This window comes from Echinops telfairi, unplaced genomic scaffold, assembly GCF_000313985.2.
Source record: "Echinops telfairi isolate 266 unplaced genomic scaffold, ASM31398v2 ScPeMD7_5;HRSCAF=22, whole genome shotgun sequence".
In the NCBI taxonomy this organism is placed as follows: Eukaryota; Metazoa; Chordata; class Mammalia; order Afrosoricida; family Tenrecidae; genus Echinops; species Echinops telfairi.
Genome location: NW_022103901.1, coordinates 21611687 through 21622491, shown reverse-complemented (window position 1 = coordinate 21622491; position 10805 = coordinate 21611687). Strand labels below are relative to the sequence as shown.

At 49.7% G+C, this 10805-nt stretch overlaps 1 protein-coding gene across 1 annotated transcript in view; it reads left to right on the top strand.

Moving 5' to 3' along the window:
• Nucleotides 1–750: 750 nt before the first annotated feature.
• Nucleotides 751–10805, top strand: part of SCNN1B (sodium channel epithelial 1 subunit beta) — a 71424-nt gene continuing 61369 nt past the window's right edge. The window contains exon 1 of the mRNA XM_045285410.1: nt 751–769. The gene's annotated coding sequence lies outside the window, so the exon portion shown is untranslated. The remainder of the gene's footprint in view (nt 770–10805) is intronic.

The following is a 10805-nucleotide window of genomic DNA, read 5'->3' as shown; positions in this document are numbered from 1 at the left end:
GGGCGGGGTGGTGGGGTGTCACGCACCAGGGGTCGCAGGGGCAGAACTGAGTACGTGGGGCAGGACGCGGAGTTTGGGGGGTGTCCTTGGGGTGCGGGGACCGGCTGAGCCAACGCCCCCGGTGCCCCGAGAGTGAGTCCTCACTGCGTGCTCAGCGCCCCCGGTGCGCCCGCGAAGCTGGACCCCAGACTCCAGAGACCTGATTGTACCCCCGCAACGCCCCCCCCCCACGTGAGGTGGGGCGACGACACTACCGATGTTCCCATTTCACAGAACCGAAAACCGGGGTGCCTGCGGGTGGACAAACTTCCCTAGGTCCCGAGAAGGAATTGGTGGTGAGCGCAGCCAAGGGCACCCCAGGGCGGATGGTCACCGTCAGCTCCTCTCAGGGGTGGGACTTAAGTTGAATCCTCAGATGTCCCCCTGTGCTGAGGAGGAGCCTCTCCCGGCCCCCCCCCCCCCAGAGTTGTGTAGTTTGTCGGTGTGGTGGCTTAGGTGTGCTGGAGCAGCTGGGAACGGGGGTGGGGCGGTCTACAGGGGGTGCCTCCGCCCCCACCCCACTCTAGCCTGGCGGAGAAGTGGGCGCGAAATGGAGAGCACTCCCACCCCCTGGGTCGTGGCGGCAGAACGTGTCGCCTGGCAGCCTGGCCCTAGAGGTGCAGGCAAGGAGCTGCTTTCTGAAGGCTCACCTCCATGAATGACCCAGCCTACCTGCCCCCTGCAAGGTTCACTGACCTGAGGACCAGACGCCCCATTCTCCCTTTGAAAAGTGAGAGCGGGACAGGGGGCACTCAATTCTCTTTGTCCTTAACCTTCCAGACTTAACCACCTTCCTATTTGGGGAGGGGGGGTTCTCCTTCTAGACCTTTCTCTACATGTTTGCAGTCATCTGTACACATACCCATAAGAAATATGTCAAAGACAGTACTGTTGTAGGTGGGTGTGTAACAAAAATGGTTTGCTTCATTCCAGGGGTGGATTACTCAATAAGTAAGGTCGAACGGCTTACGTATAAACACAAGTCAGCCGTGCTTACCTTGCTCAATGGGTAATGCACCGCCAATCAGTTCAGACCATTCTTAAACTTGTCCCCATGTCCCTGTCATTTCTGTGTGCATTATCCGTGTGGCCCTGTAGAAACCTAACCTAATCCTTTTAACTGCCGCGTAGTTCTCCACTCTGTCATTGTCGCCTGTGTCCTTGAGTCAATTCTGGCTCATGAAACGCTGCCCAGGCCTGCGCCTGCGACATCCTCACAGTCTGCTTGGTTTGAACCCACTGTGGTTGGTCCACCTCCTGGAGGGTCTTCCTTTCTATCCCGCTGACCCTCAAATAGGACGTGCTTACTGGAAACACAGGGAATCCAGGATAGATGACTCCTTCAGGACCAGTGGTGAGAGGGGCGATGCCTGGAGGGTGAAGGGAATGTGGGGCAGAAGGGGGGAACCAATTACAAGAATCTAAGTATTGCCTCCTCCCTGGGGGATGGACAGCAGAGAAGAGGGTGGAGGGAGACATCGGACAGGGTAACTTAGGACAAAACTATAATAATTTATGAACTATGAAGGGTTCATGAGGGGGGTGAGTGGGGAGGGAGGGGGAAAATGAGCAACTGATATTAGGGGCTAGAGTTGGAGGCAAATGTTTTGAGAATGATGAGGGCAACAAATGTGCATATGTGCTTGACACAATGGATGTATGTACGGATTGTGATGAGAATTGTACTAGCCCCCAACAAAATAATTTTAAAAAAAATAGGATGTGCTTTTCAAGGGATGGCTCCTGGTAGCAACACATCCGACGTTCAGGAGCCCAAGTCTCCCATCTTCACGCCAGGAGAATCCTGCCTGTATTTCTTTAAAGACATCTGTTCATGCTTCTGGCAGTCCACGGTACAGTTCATATTCTTCTCCAACACCATCATTCAAACGCGTCCACCCTTCTCCAGTCCGCTTATTCAGTGTCCAACTTTCACATGCACACCAGGTCTTTCAAAATATCAGGGTTGGGTCAGGCACCCCTAAGTCCTCAACCTGACATCTTTGTATGTAAGGAGGTTCTTTGCAACAGATATTCCCAGTGGGATACATGGTAACCTTTGATGTGCATCAGTCAGTGCTTCCAGTCTCCTTGGCTCTCAGCAATCAAGGCTGGGTCATCCGGGTATCAGATGTAGGTAATGAGTCTTCCCTCAATCCCAATGCTTCCTTCTTCATGCTTCTCGGAGCATTTGCTCAGCATGCAGATTGAATAAGTATGGTGAAAGAATGCAGACTTGACTTTCCTGACCAATGGCCCCTTGCTCTGTTTCCACTCTGGTTATGCCCACTGATGGGCAGTTAGGTTGCTAAGTTTCTGTGGAGTGGTTTTGATTTCATCCTCCTCGGTAATGGACAGCTAGCTCAGGGTTGGTTTGTCTGAAACTTCTAGAGTCTAAATTTGAAAGATAAGGCTCCCCAGGAGAACCCATCACAAGGTTGGTTATATAGCCACCCCCCTGAAGGGGATGAATAGAAGAGATGTGAGTGAGGGGAGACAGCAGACAATGTAAGATAGGAAATAATAATAACAATATATAATGGATCAAGGATTCATGAGGGTGGGAGGGTGGGGGACAGAGGGGGAAAGGAAGGAGTTTATACCAAGGGCTCAAGTAGAAAGAGAGTGTTTTGGAAATGATGATGGCAACGTATGTACAAATATGCTTGATACAATTGATCTATAGAGTGTTATAAGAGCTGGGGGCTCTTAAGCCCCCAATAAAATATTTTTTTAAGAATACTATTAATATCACTAAATTATACACATAAGAAAAATGATAAGGCTCCCCATTCCCATTACACCTGCATATATGTTCATGTACACACACACACACACACACACAAGAATTGGCACCTGTACATGTATGTGCACATGTGCATACATGTACACATCCATTCACTGGCACCTGCACAGGTAAACATATATACACATGGATATGCAAATACACACATACACATACACACAGAGTAATATACATACACATGTACTTGCATGTGCACACACTCCTCTGTCCTATCTGTGGACAGAGGACAAACACCACACCTCTTATGGCTCCAGTCTCTCCTGGTCCCAAATGCCTGGGTCACAACCAGGCTGCCACCTCTGCCTGTGTAGATCCCAGTGGGCAGAGGTTCTCTCTAGATTCCAGCTGGCCCTTTTTCCCTCCAGAGGGAGTAAAGAACCACATGCTTACAGGCTGGAGTATCCAGGGCCCTCTTTGGATCCCCCATACTTTCAAGTCCAGGCCTTGACTTAGGCAAGTGGGTTTGCCCTAGAGGGCACTACAGGGTCATGAAGAGTTAGTGAAATGCCTGGCAGCAAGCCAGCCAGGCTGCTGAAACAATGTGGGTGCTGGAATCAGAGATGCTTGCATCCCAGGCCCAGCCCCACCACTCCTAGCTCAGGCAAGCCACTTCCCTCTCCAAGCCACAGTGCTCACATTTGTAAAAAGCGATGGTGAGAAGACCTGCCTCTCAGGGCTGGCAAGCAGATTCAATGGGATGGTACAGACAGTTCCCTTAGGACCTCCTCAGCACTTAGAAAGCTGGGCAGGAGTGACACACAGAGCAACCACTTGGGTCCCTAACATTCAGACCAGTGCAAATCCTAAGAGCTGGATGGGAGGGGAGGTTTTGCTGTCTGCTTAGTGAGGACACAGCCCAGCTCACGGTGGAGTCCAGAAAAGGCCTACTGTATCCCTGGCACTGAGCTAAGCTCCGAAGATGCAGATGCTCTGAGCCAAGGTCCCACCCTGAGATAGGGGAGATGGGAGGAGACCTCCAAGTCGGCCTGTGGGCAGCTTTTGTGATGCCCTTGACAAAAACAAAACCCACTGCCATCGAGTCAATTCCAACTCATAGGACCCTATAAAGGATTTGGGGGGCTGTAAATCTTTCTAAGAGCAGACAGCTTCGTCTTTCTCTTGGAGAATTTCTGATGACTTTGAATAGTAGCTCGCAGCCCGATGCCTCATACATAATGCCACCAGGGGTCCTTGGTATGAGTTAGGCTCTCTGTAACTCTGAGTGATTATTTTTCCTACCACAATGAGGCCTGATTTCCTCTGGACTCTCCCAGTTCAGATGGTGGAGACGAGAGACTGAATGAGCTAGGGCAGTGAGTCTCAAAGCAAAATCCCCAAATTAGCAGCCCAGATGTTACCTAGGAGCTGGTTAGAAATACACCTCCTCTGAACCTCAGAAGACATGTCCAATGAGAGACTGAGCACCAGGCCCAGGAGTCTGTGTGTGAATCTCTGCCCACTGGGATCTGCATAAGAGAACTGGTGGCCTGGTTGTGACCCAGGCCTTTGGGATCAGGAGAGACTGGAGCCATAAGAGGTGTGGTGTTTGCCCTCTGTCCACAGACAGGACAGACGGGTGTGTGCACACATGTGTGTACATGCAAGTACACTCGCCTGTATATTCCTATGTGTGTATGTGTGTATGTGTGTGCGTATGCCCATGTATATATTTTATATGGTTCAAAATAAAGTGGCAATGATTGTCTCTGTCACTGGTGAGATCATTGGGTCATAGTGCTGGTGAAGGTGTTCATGCTGCCAGGGAGCACCAGTTGGTACAGCAGATGTGGGAATTTGGCAAAACTAGCCAATATTTATGACTCTGCACTGTAGGCTCTAGGAGTTGACCCAATTCATATCTCAGCACTTGGATGCAGCATGCTACAAAAAGCATATTCAGCACTGTTCGTAAGAGCAAACAGGCTAAATGTCCATCAAAAAAGAACAATTAGTTCTGACAATGGCCCTGCTTGATACTCGCCCTCAGGAAGGGAACACAGAAGATACAGGTGCTAGAGCAAAATGAGGCAAAGAATTTAGAGGCTGCCTGGCTATCAGATAAAATAGTATCTTGGGTCTTCAAGACTTATCTCCAAACAAGCAGCCCTCTAAGTGAGACGTCAACTAAGTCCACCAGGAAGAAGCACAGCATCATCAGTCACTGAAGGACTGGTGTCCATAGAATCCGAAGTCCAAGGAGGGATCAATCAGTATCAGAGCCTAAATTGTGAGAATCCGGTGTGCAGAAGGCAATGGAGGATAGTGGGAGCCCAAGATTCATTTGTGGGACTACTTAGGAATTAAATTCCTTGAGAAGTCCCCCTATCTAAAATTGAGGGAAGGGAGGAAAGTGCTCCCTAAACGGAGTGCTTGGGAGAGCGGCGTACAGAAGAGCAAAGGCATAAATCTGACCTGAACAGTTAGAACTTGGTCAGTAGATTTCCCCCTATGAGACAGGCTGAACCTGATCTGGCTTCCAAAATTTTTCTGTATTTTTGGTTTGTATTGTTTTCTTCGATTTTTCTTTCTTCCTATTAGAGTGTATCTCAGAGGTGTTATGTTTTGCAGCTGTGTTAGATGCTTTTCCGTTTTTTGGTCTATGAAACCCAGGGTCGATGAACCCACCGGGACAGCAAGCAGAATAAGGGGAGGAGGGTGCAGAGGTGGAGGTGGGGTAGAAGGGAGACGATGCCAAGAAGTCCACATAGAACACGAAGGTTTGAAAACTGTGGTAACAATTGCACATTCACTTGACATGACTGAAATTTAGAATGATATGATAGATGTATTGAGTCCCAACTACTACTTTGTAAAGGCACTTACAAGTCCTGGTTTGGCGTCACGGTGAGTCAGAATGCACTCCACAGCAGTGAGTATAGTTTTTTGGTGGTGGTGGTGGTAAATGTTGGAACAACCCCACGGGCAGTCTTTAAAATGAAATAAGGACATCTTGGTAAATGAATATGAAGCAATCTCTCAGATGTACAATTAAGAGAAAAATTCAAAGGATTCTACCATTTGTATATGTTTTTTAAAAAATGGACTGGTTATGGATACACACACATATATATGTATACACACACACTTAACAGAGAAACTACTTGTGGCACGTGGTTAAGCGCTTGGCTGCTAACCAAAGGTTGATATTTCAAACCCACCAACTACTTATGATTCATAGTGAGTCTATAGGGCAGGGTAGAACTGCCCCTATGGGTTTCTGAAAGTGAAACTACTTAGAGTAGAAAGCCTCATCTTTCTCCCAAGGAGCAGCTGGTGGTTTCAAACTGCTGACCTTGAAGTTAGCAGGCTGCTATGCCACCAGGGCTCACCATGAGTCGGAATCAACTTATGGCAGTGAGTTTGGTTTGGTTGTCAGCTACTCTGTGGGAGGGAGATGTGGCCACCTGCTTTGGTAAAGATCTACAGCCTTGGGAACCCCATGGGGCAGCCCTGCGGTGCTGTAGGGTTCCTATGAGTCAGCGCAGACTCAATGTCAACAGGTTGTGGAGGGCTTTTAAGCAAATGCATACCCAAACAACAGTGACAACTCACCTCCAGCTAGTCAGTGCTTAAGGTGACCAGATTTAAAGCGGGACACCATTGACTGGGGATGGGTGGGGGTGTTCTTGATTAAAAATTTGGTCTATATGGACCAAATAGACCGTTCCCTAGCTTGTCGTGCATTCTTTCCAAAAATTGGGACTTTTTTAAAGCACCAAAAATCAGGACTGTCCTGCCAAAAGCTGGACGTCTGGTCACCTTACTCAGAGTGACCCTATAGGACAGCGAAGAACTACCCTGTGAGCTTCTGGGACCCCAAGTCTTGACAGGAGTGGAAAGCCCCATCTTTCTCCCAATAAATACATGTCTGTGTATTTGTATGTGTGCACAAGCTCTGGAGGGTATACTAGAAGCTGGTGACAGAAAGCTGGTTGGAAGGAGACTTACTTTTTACTGAATACAATTTGATTTTTCATTGTTGTTTTACCTCCTGCGTTTATTGTATTGTAGTCTAAATTGTAATCACCCCCATTTACCCACAGTCATAGAGCCAACTCCCACTCAACATAACCATATATGTTGGGTTTCTGAGGCTGTAAATCTTTAGGGAAGAAAATAGCCTCAACTTTCTCCCTCAGAGAAACTAGTGGGTTTGAACCGCCGACCTTGAAGTTTGCAGTTCAGTGCTTACCTGACAGCACCACGAGGGCTCCCTTAACACACTTTTGCTTCTTATTTAAAACAAGCATAGCATAAAGTGAGCTCCTGCCGGCCACTCAAATTATATGGTCATTTTTCAGATTTGAAAAGTGAACATTGTTTTTCGAAGAAAGGGCCTGGAAATGAGGTTGTCTGGGTTCTGGTTCGTGGCTCCTCTACATCTTCGCTGTGTGTCCTTGATCAAGTGGCTCTAAACCTCAGTTTTCCCATCTGCAAAATGGGGCTGTCAGAGCGAGTACCTGCCTGACAGAGAGTCTGAGGAGTCAAGGGGTTCTCCAGGATAAAGCACAGTCGTCCTGCCTGGGGCTCTTGCCAGGGTTATGGGAGTAGGAGAGCTGGAAGCTCTAACTGCACTGAATACCCAGAACAGTCGGTTGGCATGACCCAGGGAGTTGGAACAGTATCGTGGCTGTATTTTATATCACTTTGCATTCACAAAAGGAAGAAAAAGTATACAATTCTGTAAAGTAAATTACAAATGAAAGCGTTGGTTGAAATCATCTTGGCCGGTGATATCTTAGTATGTTCCTGTGAGGCACAAAGCCAGTAAAGTGAATATTGTACATAAATATATTTTGGGGGTAGGGGGACACTGGCATTGAGTCAATTCCGACTCACGGTGACCCTCTAGGACAGGGTAGAACAACCCCTGAGGTGTCAGAGACTATAACTCCTCACAGGAGTAGAAAGCTCCATTTGTCTTCTTTTGAGAGGCTGGTAGTAATACCCAACGGGCTCAAATGTAAGTATGTAGAAAGAAAATCACTTCAAGGAAATGGCGTGCACAACTGTTGAGCCCGGGCTCACAATTGTAAGGGCTGGCAAGCCCCACCCCCCAGGGTCAAGCAACAAGCTAAAGGCCACCACTGGCTTGCTTGATCACAGGGGCTGACGAACCCCAGTTCTGCAGGTCAGGTGACAGGCCAGAGACTTGGGCAGGCTTCTGTCCCCCAGAGGACAAGAAGAGCTCAGGGTTAAGAAAGGGAACATTTACTTAGCGCTCGCGGTGCCCGAACCCTGATCTTAGCACTGGGCACAACTAATCCTCATAACAGCCCCAAAGAAGCAAGATTTATGAGTACTTCTGTTTCATAGAATTAAAGATCGATAGAAACTCAGGGAGGTGAAGGCCATCCAGCTGTTAGGTGGCAGAGCAGAGATTCAAATCTCTGGAAGTGAGCACTCGCTGCATCTTTTGTGCACACCACCTGGGATGGTTAATGCTGTGTGTCAGCTGGACTCGGCTGCTTCTCAGCGGTTTGGCAGCCCCTGCGTCCCTCCCCTTCCACCGGAATGGCAGTTCCCGTCAGATCACAGAACAGAAGATGACGGGTTATCTAGTGTCAAGTACTTAGAACGGGGTCCAACAGACAGTGAATCCTAAATAAATGTGTGGTGAATAAACTTACAGGAGGCCGCAAGTCTTAGCATTTTGATTTAGTTTTTATTTACAGTATTTCTGTTTCTACTCTATGTTGGCCTGAACCTGAGAAATTCACTGGTTGGGTTTGCTGGGAGATGACTTAGGGGAGGTGAGAGGCAGGTTAGGGTGGCCAGGTGATAGGGGAGGGACAGTGAGAGTCTAACAGGCCCCGGGACTCTGTAAGGGACCACGCAGGGGTAACAAGAGAATTAAAACTTAGCCCAGCACTCTCCTCTTCAGGAAGTTCACAGACCGGGAGGGCCTTGAGGGGCTAGAGAGGGAAGGCTTGCAGACACCAGTCTCAGTGATGAACACAGGCCTGTTCTCTGGACAAAGCCAGTCATCCTTGCTTCCTCCTGCTCAGCTGGGGGGCTCACTCCTGCGCCTGCATCTGAAAGGAGGGCTAAGACCTAGGATGTTGGGTGTGTGATTCTCAAACAAGCTTCCCCCACTCACAGGCTGATGCCTGAAATTTCCCTGTGGGTGTCCCCTGGTTGTAAGCCACCTCTGCCCCCTGGGGAAGGGGCCACCCTTGTCCATTGCACAACGGTGGGTCAAGGCTGCAGGAGGTTTTATTAGTGAGGGAAACTCAAAGCTTAAAGAACGTTTGGGGGGTGTGAGACTGTGGACCTAAAGTTAGCCTTGGTAGGGTTGGTTTAAAGATTAGAATGTGTGTGTGTGTGTGTGTGTGTGTGTGTGTAGGGACCTTAAGCACACAGACTGGGGGGAAAAGAGACCGTAGCCAAGTGGGGAGGGGAGACCAGAGGGAGGGTTAGCCCTGGAAGCGCCGGAGAGAGGAAGAAAGCACCAAGGGTGGTGGTTCGAAGCCAGGGAGCAGCCGCCGCCACCATGTTCGACCAGGGCACAGGCCTCTGCCTCCAGGGGAAGGGGTGGGGGGCAGAGGCTGACTTGTCACAGGCTGCTTCAGAGGGCTGTCGCTGGAGGAAGAGGGGGGTTGGCAGAATCCCCACTGGTGTCTGCCGTGTGGAGATTCCTGCCCCCAAAGTTTGAATCCCGAGTGCCGCAAACCTTCTACTCCATCTGACTCACGGAGACCCTCTGTAGAATTGCCGAGACCGCAAATCTTTATAGAAACAGCCTCGTCTTTTTCCTGTGCAGCTTCCTAGCAGCTGGTGGCTTTGAACTGGTGGCTTTGAACTGGTGTTTAGCAGTCCTGGGCTCCATCGAGGCTACTCCTTAAAAGCCCAAGCCTCCTTAATCCTCCCCTTCAGATATGCAGGGTAGGTACCAGTTCAGGATTTGGGGTCTGGACAAGCTGAGGTGGGAGCTCAGCTCTGTGTGGAGCTTGGGCAGGTTACCCCCAGATCTCGCCTGCAGAGAAACCGTTGTGCAGCCCATGCACCTTCACTCAGAGCCTGGGACCTCGCCTGGCATGGCTCTGATGAATCCCAGAAAGGCTGCCTTGTTTCCCTCTCCCTCCTTCAAGACGGGTGAGGGCCAAGCGGAGACACACTGAGGTGACAAACCAGAAACATCCTCCCTGAAGAATTCAGTGAAAGTTGAAAGAGCGCTGGTGGAACGTGTGTGATGTGTCAGGGAGGGGCCATGTCTGAGCCAAGAGCAAATGTGCTGGGTGCTGGGTGGGGCCGCTCTGGGACCAGCTGTTGGGCTGGGCCCTTGCCGCTCTGCACAGAGTGATAGCCGGTAGCCAGCCAGGCCAGGACATTGGGCAGAGCCCCAGGTCAAGAAGGCCAAACCTGGAATGGAGGGGTCCAGACACCTTCCCACCCAGTGTGGGTGACGAGAAGATGCCGTGGTCACTCATTCATTCATTCATTCATCCACCAACTGGTAGTTGGGGAGTGTCCCTGAGCGCTACAACTCTAATTCACAAGAATGACAACTTCTTCTCTTTTTCCCCTGAAACCATTTTATTAGGAGCTTGCCCAGACATCACACCATCCCCTGGTTCCGTCACATCAAGTAGTGCTGTACAGTCGCGTCCACAATATCAATTTCAAAACATTTTCTTCCTTCCTGAACTCCTTGTTATCAGCTCCCCTTACCTGCCCCCAGCTCTCCTGCCCTAGCCCCCAGGAACCCTTATTCTAGTTAGCATCTCTGTAGAGTCACCCATCCTGGGTTTCATGTACCAGAAAACACGTTAACAGAATCTAGAAGAGTGTGTCAACTTCTTGAGGGCAAGGGATTCAAGTTCACTGCTGAGTCCAGCTCCTCACAGGGACTCCGTGAGCATCTGTGGCCTGGATGGATGAACAGCACCAGGTATGGGAGGAAGAGCAGCGAGCAAGCCACACCCACTCAGTTCCCGAGAGGTCTTAGGGCCCCACCCCA